Source organism: Danio rerio, chromosome 24 (genome assembly GCF_049306965.1).
Source record: "Danio rerio strain Tuebingen ecotype United States chromosome 24, GRCz12tu, whole genome shotgun sequence".
In the NCBI taxonomy this organism is placed as follows: domain Eukaryota; kingdom Metazoa; phylum Chordata; class Actinopteri; order Cypriniformes; family Danionidae; genus Danio; species Danio rerio.
Window position 1 is genome coordinate 4,858,010 of NC_133199.1, and position 14,633 is coordinate 4,872,642.

The following is a 14,633-nucleotide window of genomic DNA, read 5'->3' on the forward strand; positions in this document are numbered from 1 at the left end:
TTTTGTGTCCTTTTCGTATGCGGAAAACAGGAGTAGTGGCGGTAAATCAGTTTTATATTTGCTCAAGGTTAGAAGCAGTCAACTCTAGCCCTGGGAGTGCCATCTTTCAGCTCCTCAGCAAAAAACATGTGTTCAAGGTACGGTTACAGCACTCGGGCCAGCCAGTTCATGATAGTATTCATCACATGTCTTTCACCGGGACACTTCTGTGTTCTCTCACTCTTTCAGTGGGGAACAGGTTTCACTTCATTTGTGTGTTCAAACACTGTTTAATGATGAAAATGTTTGTTGATGGATTTTTGACATCAACTATAAATGCAGATATTTATTTTGCACAAGAGTAGACAACTAAAAACCAAACCAAGGGAAACAGAACTGTGAGCGAGACGAATGGTGCATGGCATTCTGCTTGACTTGTCAGACTCGTAGATAACATGGAGACAGCAATGAAACAGAATTGCCCCGTTATCTGTCGAGCAAGACAAATCTTCAGCCTCAGTCAAGCATTCTTTGGTTGCAACACCTTGTTCCAGATATCACTGCGGCCATCAACTTCTCATGGCCCGTGTCATCATGGGAATTTGCAGACCGAGCTGGTTATCTGATGAGGGGAGAGCGCTGGAAACTATGCCTGCTCTCGTAAAGCATTTACAGGGCACTTGTTGACTGTGTGTTTGGACCTGGAGCTGATAGAAAAGCTTTACACTGTGAGGGATGCTAAAGGTTGTCCCTGTCACACCATATCTGTCAGGGTTTTTCTCCATCTGGACGCTCTATATTGTTCACTTGTGGGTTTTCTGGCAAATGGAAGAAAGACCTCTGTGGTGTACATCTGCTTTACTGCAAGCGGATAATGTGCGGTCAGCCGGTCATTAGCACAAAATGGTGATCCGAATCTTAATGCAAATCGCTTTTTTAGCACCTTAAAAAGATTTACAGAACAAAATGTAATGCAAATTGGCTATACTTTTAAATAAATAATCATCTGAATAAACATATTTTTATTCTGTGAAACCTTGAGATATTACACAAATAGATAACCAGTTAACATAGTTTTAATTTCGTTAACTGAACTAATTTAATTTTAACATTATTATTGTTATTTAAACAAACAATAAATTAATTATTTAACATATTTTTTAAAAATAGTAATATATAATATAAACTATTTTATTGATGTAAATTTGTGTATAATTTGTATTACCATTTAAAATTCAACATTATTTTATTATTATTATTATTATTACTATATTTATTATTATTATTATATTTATTTGTATATTTTATAATAATTATTATTATTATTATTGTTGTTGTTGTTGTTGATTAAAAAATCATAATATTAATACAAAAATTGTGTAATTTAAAATCATTAGAAAATTATACATTTAAAAAAACAGGCTTATATTAAATTGATTAATACTACGACAAATAATAATAAACGCATCATAATAAACTATAATACATTAAAAACCCAATTTTAAACTACAAACAAACTAACTTTAAGTATAATATTAAATAATATATTAATAAAACTTTAACTATGTGTTCGGAAAAAGGGTTCGTAAATTAATATTTATTAAAACTTCAGGTTTTGATTATCATATCAACTTGCCATATTTAGGATGAACCCCTTTATGCGCGTGTTTAATAAATATTTTAAATTTTAGAATAACTTCAAATGATCCTTATCCTCACTAAGATCTTCAATAATAATCATCCTTAGGGTTAAGGTTATGGCTGTCAACCAAAAATATGATATAATTTTTTAAACATAAAAATTAATTAATTTTAAAAACTATTTAATTTAAACATTGTTTTACTAATTTTATCATTACCATTATTGTTATTACTATTATTATTATTGTTGTTGTTGATGATGATTAAAATATTAAAATTAAAATAATTACAAAATTTTATATTTGAAATATATAAATATATTAAATTTATTATTACTATCACTACCAATACTAATAATAATAATAATACATTATAATAAAGTATAATATATTAAAAATATTTTAAACTACAAACACACTACAAACTTTAAATATAATATTGAATAATATAATAATACAAAAGTGTGTAATTGTAATTATGTGTTCAGAAAAAATATGTTATATCTGGTTTTATTATTTTATCAGCTTGCCACATCACGGTTAAAATGCCCCCTTTAGCGTTTAATAAATATTTTCAGTTTTAGAATAACTTTAAATGATCCTAATCTTCACTTGCATAATCATTCTTGGGGTTAAGAGTATGACCATAAACCAAAAATAATTTCAAAAATCTCTCATCAGCACGTAGACAGTCTTTTCCTCGGCTCGAGTCGCACATGCGTTCCAAAGCAAATATTACTCTTTGAAATTTAGCCGGAATTTGCTTATTTTCCTTTCAAACTGAACTTAATTATTAGCATTGGGTTTTTTGGGCTCGCTCTATCCACACACGTCCTTGTAAACAGACCACACATACTGCGTAAACAGCCGTGTAATGAAGGGGACAGCAGTTAAAGGCTGGTCAAAAGGCTAATTTGGATGGATTCATGAACTAAATCCAACAGTTCTTTTAACACATTAAATAGTCATGCCCGTATTAAACGTGGTTCTAATTGAGCATCTAGAATTTTAAGGATAAGATGTCTGAATAAATAAAAGGTAAAGAAACAAAATCGTTGTGTATAAAGTGGCATCATCAAATATAATAACCTGGAATGCTTGTTTTGTTGATGCGTGTCAGTTAGTGTCATGTGTCTCTGATAGATACCATGCCTACGCAGCATGATGGCTCAGTGGTTAGCACTGTCCCCTCACAGCTAGAACATTGCTAGTTCAAGTGCCGAATGGGCCAGTTGTCAATTCTGTGTTTGCATGTACTCCCCGTGTTGGCATGGGTTTCCCCCACAGTCCAAAGACATGCGCTGTAGGTGAACTGAATAAACTAAATTGGCCGTAGTGTGTGTGTGTCTGTGAATGCAAGAGTGTATGGGTGTTTCCCAGAACTGGGTTGCGACTAGAAGGGCATCCTCTGTATACAACGTACACTTCCTGACAAAAGACTTGTCGTTGATCCCAGTTGTAAGAGCAACAAATATTAACTTGACTTCTAGAAAAGTGTCAGAAGGTCAGTTTTTCTGTTGAACTGCATCCTGATTATCACAAATACTGCTGAAGACCTACTGGAACCTGCATGGACCCAAGATTCTCACTGAAATCGGTCAAGTTTGGTGAAGGAGAAATCATGGTTTGGGGTTACATACAGTATGGGGACATGCAAGAGATCTGAAGAGTGGATGGTAACATCAACAGCCTGAGGAATCAAGACATTAGTGCTGCCAATCACATTACAAACCACAAGAGAGGGCAAATTCTTCAGCAGGATAGCGCTCCTTCTCATTCTTCAGCCTCCACATCAAAGTTCCTGAAAGCAAAGAAGGTCAAGGTGCTCCAGGATTGGCCAGCCTAGTCACCAAACATGAACATTATTGAGCATGTCTGGGATTAGTTGAAGGAGGAGGCAATGAAGATGAATCCAAAGAATCTTGATGAGCTCTGGGAGTCCTGCAAGAACACTTTCTTGAGTTCTTGAGTCTTTGCAGAGATGTCTGAATGAGAGCATTAAAACAAAGGTGTGTAGAACAAGCTTCCTCACTCTTATTTTGCAGACAAAATGCAGAAAGTCCCTGTTAATGTTTGTTTTCAGGATTTTTTTTTCCCTTTTTTTCTTCCAGAGATAGGAAGAGTGTGGCAGAGGATTGTTTTGCTCACTGCACAGACATTATGAGAGTATAAATATTTATATACAGGACTCCATCTTCCTTTATTTAGCCAGAGTAATCAAAATACAGACAGCAGAAAGTACAGATGGGAAACTGGTGACACAGCGTAATTAACCCCATGATGTTCAATTATTCACACATGCAATCATATCTTACTAAAGTAAACTGCCAAATAATAATAAAAAAAACAACTGGTAAATACAAATTATATATAAATATCTATGTGTGTGTGTGTGTGTGTGTGTGTTTGTTATGTAATATTAATTTTTTTGGCCGTAGTCCCTTCATTAATCTGGGGTTGCCACAGTGGAATGAACCACCAACTTGTCCAGCATGTGTTTTACACAGCAGATGCCCTTCTAGCTGCAGCCCATCACTGGGAAACATCCGTAAACACTCATTCACACACATCCACTAAGGACAATTTAGCTTACCCAAGTCTTTGGACTTGTGGGGGAAACCGGAGCACTCGGAGGAGGTTATGTAATATTATGTATTACATAGTATTATGACATCATATGTATTAATATTGTTGCACAATATATTAATATTTCACTTACACTATTACATCCCTGGGTCATTGGTGACTTTATGTAATTCATTCAATAATTCATTGTCCTTCTGCTTAGTCCCTTATTGATCAGGGGTCGCCACAGTGGAATGAACCAAGCACATGTGGTCAGAACACAAACAAGTTGCAGATAATGGAGTATTAAGTGTTTCTCCCAAAGAAAAGCCTGTTTGTAAAATGTTTGTAGCTTCACTGATGCTCCGCCTTTTTGGCCGATGGTTGGCCATGCCTACTTGTAGCTTAATTTACGCTCTACGGGTGACGTCACGAATAATACGTCCACATCTTTTTACACTCTATGGTTCAATTATTATTAATAAATACAGATAAATACTAAATTCAGATAAATCAGATACCGACTAAGTTATTTTTGTGCAGGTTTTGAGTGCTTTAGAGTTCCATATCACTATGATTTCAGCTACTTCAGAAATTGTTTTCTGACATCACCTCATCCTTTAGTTTCTCATCAAATCTTGACCAATCAAATGCTCTTTAGTATCTGACAGGCCGCGCCCCCTCTTAAAGACACTTATCATGTACTTTTCATTTGATACGCTTGATCTCAATATCTCTCATTGGCAGAGCTTGTGATAAAAGCAAAACGCTATTGGCTGTTTTTTTAAAGGGGAGGAGCTACTCGATGTCCCACCTAGTCATTGTGTTTCCGTTGTGATTTCGTCAAACACTGAATAATAAAACGGTCATTTCAAAGCACTTCACGGGATCTTTAAGGTTAACTACTTCTTTGCATGTGAAAAAGAGTAACCGCACTCAATTCATGGGTTTCCTGTCGGGTCAATTATAGACTGCACTGCTCCATCCATAACAGCTTCCTTGCAAAGCTTCATTACATTGTGACAGGATCACAAAAACAATCTCGTTTGAAATGTGCCACAGAAATGGTTGAGGTTGGATTGAAACCATCAGGGAGCTTGTTAAAAATAAACTTTAGCCACTTGTTTCTTTATGCAAAGCTGGTGGTGTGACCCCACATTCAGAAACACAACAGCAATTTTCGGCAGATGTCACCCCACATCTTACATTCATTATAGTTTAGATTTTTGATCAAATGCATAAATTGTAGTCTATTTTGGCAAAGATTGGAGCACCCGAAGAAAACCTACGTCAACACGGGGAGAACATGCAAACAGAACAGGACATCCACACAGAAATGCCAACTGACCCACTGCGCCACCGTGCCGCCATATTTATATATATATATACATACAGGATAGATAGATGATAGATAGACAGACAGACAGACAGACAGACAGACAGACAGACAGACAGACAGACAGACAGACAGACAGACAGACAGACAGATAGATAGATAGATAGATAGATAGATAGATAGATAGATAGATAGATAGATAGATAGATAGATAGATAGATAGATAGATAGATTAGTTGATTAGCCATTTATAATAGTGTACAAATATTTTGCAGCCATTATATTTAGTTCTCTCTGAGTATATAATAATGTTTATCTGAGTCGTATATTAAATGATTAATCATTTAATGTTTCTCTGAGCTGTGTGCATGCAGTCAGCTGCAAAAAGGTAATGAAAAAACACATACAGATAACGGCAACTTTAGAAAGCGAAAGTAAAACCTGAATCCCAGACAATTTAGAAGATTTAGAAACTATGGCCGGGACACATTTCGACCCATGTCATCTCTGTGGTTCTGCAGAGGACGTTAGATTGTCTGAGTATTGATAGTTCTCACACTCACAGAACCAGCAGTAGGAAACGTGCAGAGCGAGAGAAGATTTTCCACTGGTTAATCAATCGCAAATGTTTGTCTTTCTTTGGCGGATACACAAAAGTTTACAAGGATGATAATAATAGTATTATTTAAGTGTCACCAACAAAAATACTTGGGCGGCCGTTAATAGACCTCGGTGACGCCTAAGTAAAGTCTATGTGTGGGAAGCACTGAAGTCAAAATGATTATCCCCCTCCTGCTAATTTGTTTTTCTTTTTTAAAATTTTTTCCCAAATGATGGTTTAACAGAGTAAGGAATTTTTCACAGTATTTCCAATAAGATTTTGTCTTCTGAAAAAATCTTATTAGCTTTATTTCGGCTAGGATGAAAGCAGATTTAATTTTTTTAGTCCTCATTATTAGTCCTCTAAAGAATTTTTGTTTGAGTCTCTACAGAAGAATTATCATTATTCAATGGCTTTGTCCAAAGTCACTTATTGCTCAGCAGGAGCTGCATTTGGAATTTACTACTCGACTGCTGAAAAAGTACGTTCTATACAGTATGAATGTCAACAATATAAATGGAACTCGAACGTACAACATATGCCATTTCATCATGATCACAAGCCCTACCTTGGTCAGTTGCGTCACTTCACTCCCATTAATGAATTCTCTAGCGGTGCATCAAGAAATAGTGCAGTATCCATTGGAATGAAAAAGTAGTAGGTCATCCAGGTACTTTTAGCATTCTGTACTTTAAATTCTATGAATTTGGACCTACTACTCGGCTCACATATTGTTTTTAGCATACTAGAATAGAACTACGCAATTTTGGATGCAGGCAATGACTTGCCTTATTACCTTAACTTGCCTAATTAACCCAGTTTAGCCTTTAAGGGCGCACTCACACTGCGCTATCCGAACCGTGCCCAGGCCCGTTTCCCGGATCATTTGAGAAGTGTGAGTGCTCTGAATCTGGCACGGTTTACTTGGCCGGCCCTGGCCCAGTTGGAAGAGGTGTGCCTGAGCGCGGTCACTTGGGCTTTGGTGCGGTACGCAAGTGTGAGAGTGCAAAATGCACCAAAGCCCGAATCTGAAAGCAAGACGTGACTTTTAAGGGACTGTTTCATATGGATTTATTAATCAATCTTACTGTTCAATGAACGCAAACTGTCGTAGATAATTAAAGACACAAACCCCTCACTGCACGACAGCTGCGCACCTTCAGCAAACATCCTAATTCCTGCAGCACCAGGACTTTAAGACTGTTTATGAGCGTCAAAAGTGGCTGATCTGTTCGGCAAAATATTTGACTGTGCGTCACCGCATCCCAAACGATATAACTAAAGAAATGTCCACTGTGCTGAGCGAGAGCGCTTACTGAACAGCGCAGCATCGATGACGTGAGCAAGCCCAGGCCCGAATGTAATGTGAGTGCGGGCCGTCAGGGGAGATGGGAGGGGGGACAAGCGTGCTTTGGCCCGGTTCAAGGCAACTGTACATAGTGTGAGTACGGCCTAAATGTCACTTTAAGCTGAATACTAGTATTTTGAAAAATATCTAGTCAAATATTATGCACTGTCATCATTGAACTGAACCAAACAGAACACTGAAAACTGAACTGACACTGTCTCAATTTACTATAATCTTCTATGTGACCCTGCTTTGACACAATCTACATTGTAAAAGCAAAATAAAGATGAATCGAATAATTGCAGGTATAAAATAAATCAGTAGTTAGTATCAAGCTAATCAAACTATTAATGCTAAGAAATGTGTTAAAAAAATCTTCTTTCTGAAAAACAGAAATTGGGGAAAAATAATTCAAGAGAGCTAATAATTCTGATTTAATATACAAAATAATATATACAATAGCTGGGCAAATATACAGTACATACTCACTTCTATGGTTTATTGATTGGTTGATATTAGTTTAGCTGTCTAATAAAACCACACATTGCTTTTTAAATGTTAGCACACAGCTCAGACCTGCCTTGTTTGTTCCTGAATGTCTGTTCACTGTAGAGTAGTGGGAGCCCACAGCGTGCCGGACCCTTCATCTCAAGGTCAGCTTGACTTTCCCTGTCACCTCATTTACCAGGCATGAAACACGCCGCCCATGCCATATAATGGAGTGACAGAAAGTATCGGGCCGGTCCCGTGCGGACGGCCTTGATCCTGGTCACTGGTACGGAAAGCTTGCATCGCAGCCCTCCTCCATTTCAGTCTTCCGCCTGGCATGTGCGGTTCGCACTGCGGGACGTCTAATAGGGGCTGTCATTGAGTGACCCGAGCTGATGCTTGCTGATAGGTCACAATGCTCTAATTCGCCGCTCCTCTGCTTAAGACACCAGGCGTCCATTTCATCAGTTTGCTCCACACGTCTAACCACATTTCAGCCCCCTCGCCTGGACCCGGGACCCCGGGCTCACTTCAGATGCCATTAGACCATCAGTGCAATCAAATTACTGCCGTACTGACCGCACGCTCAGGCCCCAAGCCAGATGTGAGGACAAGTTGTTGGAGGAAAGATCACAATTAAAAGCAAAATTAAAATCATGAAACTGTAAATTATTTAATCATTCCTTCGGCTTAGTCCCTTATTTATCAGGTGCCACAGCGGAATGAACCACCAACTATTCCGGCATATGTTTTACACAGCAGATGCCCAGATGTGCTGTGCCACTGTGTCACTCCAAAAATAAATCTATATTCTATTATATTCTACAACATTCTATGAATAAAACGACGTATAATCCTGTTGCTGACTCTGCTCCGCCCACCATGTTGCCAGATCTAGTTATTATAAGCATTGAGAAGACTCAATGCCTGGTTTTTCTCTCTTCCTCAGCTTCTCTCAACATTCAGCTGTTTCATTCCTTGCCCACAAAGAGAGACTGTTAATTGTTTCTTCATGAGTCGATTTGCTGTTTCACTTCCCCTGCAATAAGTAAGAAAACAGCTGTAATAACATTCCTCAAATCTCTTCCATCCCCTTCTCTGAGCAAAGAGAGTCCCAGATTTATAATCTGCAGCAGGAAGATTATGACCCAGCGCCAAGATTTGGGTGAAAAATCTATAATAAAATCATAGTTTAAAGTTCACTTTACACAATGCCATTTTGAATCAAGGCTGAAAGGATTGTCAGCAGAATGGAGGATGGTTGCATTATGTGCAGAATTAAGTGCAAAATCACCTTTCATTTATTTTAGGAATGAACGCTTTTCACAAAATAGTGATGACGAGTTTATTCATTGTCATCTTAATTCCTTGAAAGTTTTTAATATCTTGATTTTTTTATAAAAAAAAAAGATTTGGATATTTACAGTGTATTATATCATCTTTGCATAAAAATGACAACAACAACAACAAAACTATCTGAGGGGTTTCTAATGCAGGAACTGTAGGCAGAAAAATGACTTTGATGTTGTTGTTTTATTTTTGAAAGTCGTGGTTTTGAAGAGTTTTCTTTTATTATTGGAGCAAATAGATATACAAAATAAATGTATTTGTTGTAGTCTCCCATTTACCCAACTATGATGAGTTCTGCCACTGAGATACTCAGAAAAGGGTCCATGATATTAATGGAAACCTCATTTATTAATGTTTGTAGCCTGATGTTAATTGGGGTCAATTTTTGGCTACACGTTGTGGCCTTGCGAGCCCCAATTGGTTGATGACAGAAATACAGTTGACTGAATAAAAAACAAGTAAAAAAAAAAAAATCAATAAAAAAAATAATAATAAAAAAACAAGAAAACGAAACAAAACAAGTTTTAAAAAAAATTAAAAATAATAAAATAAAATAAAATGGCGACATGTTGGCCACACGGTGACATGGACAGCCACCGTGCTGCCCTTATGAAATGCTAACATTTTTATAGGTAGACATGCCCCCAAACCCCACCATTAACCCTACCCCTTTATTGTGGAATTAGAATATTATACTAAACGTTATGAATAAGATCGAATAAATTGATTTAAACTAGCCACTATACTAAAAATTGCATTTGGATGTTGTATACAGTATGTGTTTTTTTATACTTGTTACTTTTATTCTTGTTTATGTTAAGCACTTTGAATTACCATTGTGTAAATATACTATAGAAGTAAACGTGCCTTGCCTTCCCTATGTATAACTTTTCTATATATTCACGAATGGTTCAAGATCCTAATGTTTGACAAGAAGTTCTATGTACAGAATAATCAAATTACGGTGATTTACATTTCATTGATTTCATCCCAGAAACCTTTACGCTTCACTAGAAGGTCCAAAAGTTCAATGCTTCAGCTGGTTTTGAAGGGTAAAAGGTTTGTCGTAAACTGCTCTGAGAGGTGGAGAAAGAGGCTTCACTCATGTGCAAGAAGTCATCGCTCAAACGTATATTTAGACCATCAGTCAGCACCGCTGTGTCATTTTGTTTGGATAGTTTGACCCCGGTGGGCGACGTTAATGCCAAAAGACAAAAAAAAGCAGAGCTAGAAGCTGCAATGTTGAGATGGTTTAGATGACAAGATCTGCAGGACCATCAAGCCATGCTAATATTTGTGTTGACTGTCTGTCTTCCAAGTGGACAGAGGAGAGACAGTTGGCAAATACATACATCCGTTTAATGGAAGTCATTATTCAGGGTAAGCTTCTGTCTCTGGTTAAGGTCTGTTTGGATTAGAGGCAAACTGACTGATGATAGCCAGTCTGGGAAAGCACACCTTTGTGTTTGTGTGTGCGCAATGTTAACAGACGTAACCTTTTCTATACAACCCTAAACTTAGAGAATAGCAATTTTTAAAAAAGTTAGCCAGGATATGTTTGAACACCAATGTACTAATAAATGAATTTTTTTTTTAAAATAGTGGATGTGACAACCTGGGTTGAGTGTAATAAATTAGAAAAATTAACTAGTACTGTGCTTTTTGCAGCAGAAAAGTAATTTAGTTAGATTGCATTTCATTTTTGAGATAATTTGATTATAGTCACTTAAAATGAACTGACTTAAATACTGTTAACAGTTCTGTGTAAATCAATTCTGAAGAATTTTATTTTTGATATACAAAATATTTTAGCAGAATATTTGTATTTTTCAAATAAAGATTACATATATATTTTGCTAAATATCTTACTTTTTAACTAGATTAGGTTTGGTTTGACAACTCTGTGTGTGTGTGTGTGTGTGTGTAAGTATGCCATATGTATATATATATATATATATATATATATATATATATATATATATATATATATATATATATATATATATATATATATAYACACACACACACACACACACACACACACACACACACACACACATATATATATATATATATATATATATATATATATATATATATATACATATACATATATATATATATATATATATATATATATATATATATATATATATATATACATATACATATATATATATATATATATATACATATATATATATATATATATATATATATATATATATATATATGGCATATCAACGCTGGTGGGAGGCGTGTGTTAGCTCGAGGCTGCAGGCCGAGCGCTTTAGTATCCGACCAGTGACTATATACAACCACATTGCACTCCTATGAGTTTGATATTGTGTTTGTACAACAGTTCAACGGCATTATCATGTATGTAAAAAAAGAAAATCAAATATGGAAAGTCTCAAAAACCCTTTTGAATAAGGAACTACTTTCTTCCGCCATTCATGCACATCTGCAGTTGATGTCAGACCAGCAGAAACCGTTGCTCATTTACCAACGTTATTTTAGAGCTAGTATTTGAATGATTCTCTGGTGTAATGTTTAAAATGATGACAAATTTTACGGGATGAAATGCCATCAGTCTACAGAGATTTTCCAGTATTTTTTGTTGCAATCAGGATTTCACAATAATTAACCCTGAAAAAGAAAAAAACAAAGCAAACACTACACGATTACAATGGTATAAATACAGCACTACAAAATACTGTTCTGTAATGATTTGTTCAGCTGTAGTTTGAAAACTTTCGCTGAGAAAATGCTGTTATTCTCCTCTAAAGGCTTAAGTGGTCAACTGTCTTTTCTCTGCTCAGTATGACAGGCTGATGGCCGCCAATGCGCTGAATCTCGTAAATTAGGAGTATTAAAAATAGGCAGTATGCCTATACATAAACTGCAACAACATTGTTGTCTAAAAAGTTCATTAGTTTGTCCAACAGCTCCAATATTTGTCAAACTGTAGTGAGTTTATTGATCTGCTGCCACTTTATGTTGGCAGAGTAATACACAAGAGTGAAGAAGCTATATGAGTTCTGATATTGCAGACTATTGCATGGCTATGTGGCAGTTTTGAGAATTATACAGATCATACTGTCTTTATACTGTTGTGTGTGTGTATATAAGCAAATGAGCATGAAAATCAACTTTGATGAATAGCCCAGACATTCAACGTTAATCAAACAGCATAATAAAGAGCAAAAAAAAAAAACAGTCATTACTTTGTATTAAATCAGACAAAATCATCAATAATAATTAGTGTATATTTAGTCCACACTATGAAGTCAATAGTGTTTTTTTCTATGAGTTATAACTTCCATTGAACTTTTTTTTGTTAGTAAAAAATAAATAAATAAATAAGTGAGGTGTCATTCTCCTCACAGATCCCTCACTGAAAATTAAAAGGAAATGTATTAGAACTAACTGACAAATTCTTTTCAGCAGACCTTGAATAACCCCAAAAAACTTGAGACAGCAGTATTATTACAGACGTGTTAAATATTTTACCAATCTGCTCAGAATACAAACTGAAAATAATCAGGAGGAACAGAACACAGTGAACTCAGAGCTCTGAAACAATGTTACATAAAAATGGGAATTAACAAAGAAAAAATACATCCTCCCATTCAGTTTTCACTATGGATATAAATTCAATTAGAGTACCCTGTTAATATTTGAACCAATTAGTTTCAGTTTTTTTTTTTTTTTTTTACTTTAAAATTATACAAACCAGAAGTGCAATCCATGAACTACAACACTGACACATAAAAAAGAAAAAGTGCATGTTTGTTGTTTGTAGTTTGTTGCTATATTTGACTTATTACATTATGCACCTCTCTACGCTCAATTTATAATCTTTTTGTCCCTCTAAACCCATCTACTGTGTAAGGAATGCAGAGACTACTGAGTGCATATCCAGTGCTCAACATTCACAGTACATGACGAGTCCAACAACAATTTGTTTTATCTATTATACAGTATAAATGCATCATTCCGGTTTCCAAAGTGCACATTTTGAGTCTAAACACAGTACTCAAGCTATTTATACTACAAAATGCCAAAGAATAGTACATACGTACACAAATGGGACTAGTGATGCTAACAATTAGGCCTTGTCCACAAATACATGGGTGTTTTTTTTATAAACACCCGCCTTCGTTTATAAGGAAATATCCCTCCACGTGAAAACCATAAAAAACGCACTATGATCCAATGTAAAGCCACATCAAACCAACAGGTGGTAATAAAAGCCTTTTAAGCTGAAAACAAAGGCAGATTACTGTCTCGTAGTGCCAACAATGTGTAATTCACAACGCATTTGATAGCAACACACAAAATTGCCTCAAAGGCATTAGAACATGTGAACCCAGCCAGGTTGGCCAATCAGACAGAAGAAAACACATGTATGCTAATTCGGTGAGGCAAAAACTAGAGTAGGGTCTGTCTGCAGAATGCAAGACAAGGACGAAACATGAAGGGGTGTAACTTGTAGTAATGTGTAACTTGAAATTATGGAGACCTACGTCAAAACTATGTTGTTGGCAAGATGGCACAGTACCCATCAGTTTTTAACATCTACACCTACTCCACAACTAAACCCAACCATCACAGTTATTAACATCTATACCTACCACAAAACTAAATCCAACCATCATTTTTATTAACGTCTACACCTTCCCCAAACATAAAGCAACCATCATAGTTATTAACACCTAAGCCTTCCTCAAACCTAAACTCTATACCTAAATAACATCTCATTGTGACATCTAGCATAGTTCAATGGGATCTTGATAACTGCAAGTTACGCATCTAACTCACTACAAGTTACGCGCCTTCATGTCACACCCCTCTCTTGCAGTCTGCCGTAGTAGACAAACAAAGCCATCTCAGGACCGTTGCTGCCTGTGGAGGATGAGGGAGCTCTCGATTTTCAGCTAAAATATTAAAAGCTGTGGTCTGTGATTAATTAATATCAGAATAACAATTTTTGAACGAATCCATCCTTTAATCTTGTTGAAAATGTTTACAGTATAAGAATACACCACTATTACAGTGTGCAGATCTGAGGTGATTGTGCTTATGCTGTTTCCCAGTACTGAGTTGCTGGAAGGGTATCTTAAACATATGCTGCATAAATTGGCGATTCATTCCTTTGTGGTGACCCCTGATAAATTAAGGAATTAAAGGAAAATGAATGAATAATAATATGCGTTTTTACTAAAATTATATACTATTGCAACACAACCTGTACTCAACCATTTTCAACAGAATTGATAGTGGTGCTTGTTTCAGCAAGGCTAGTGTGACCACGTTATAACC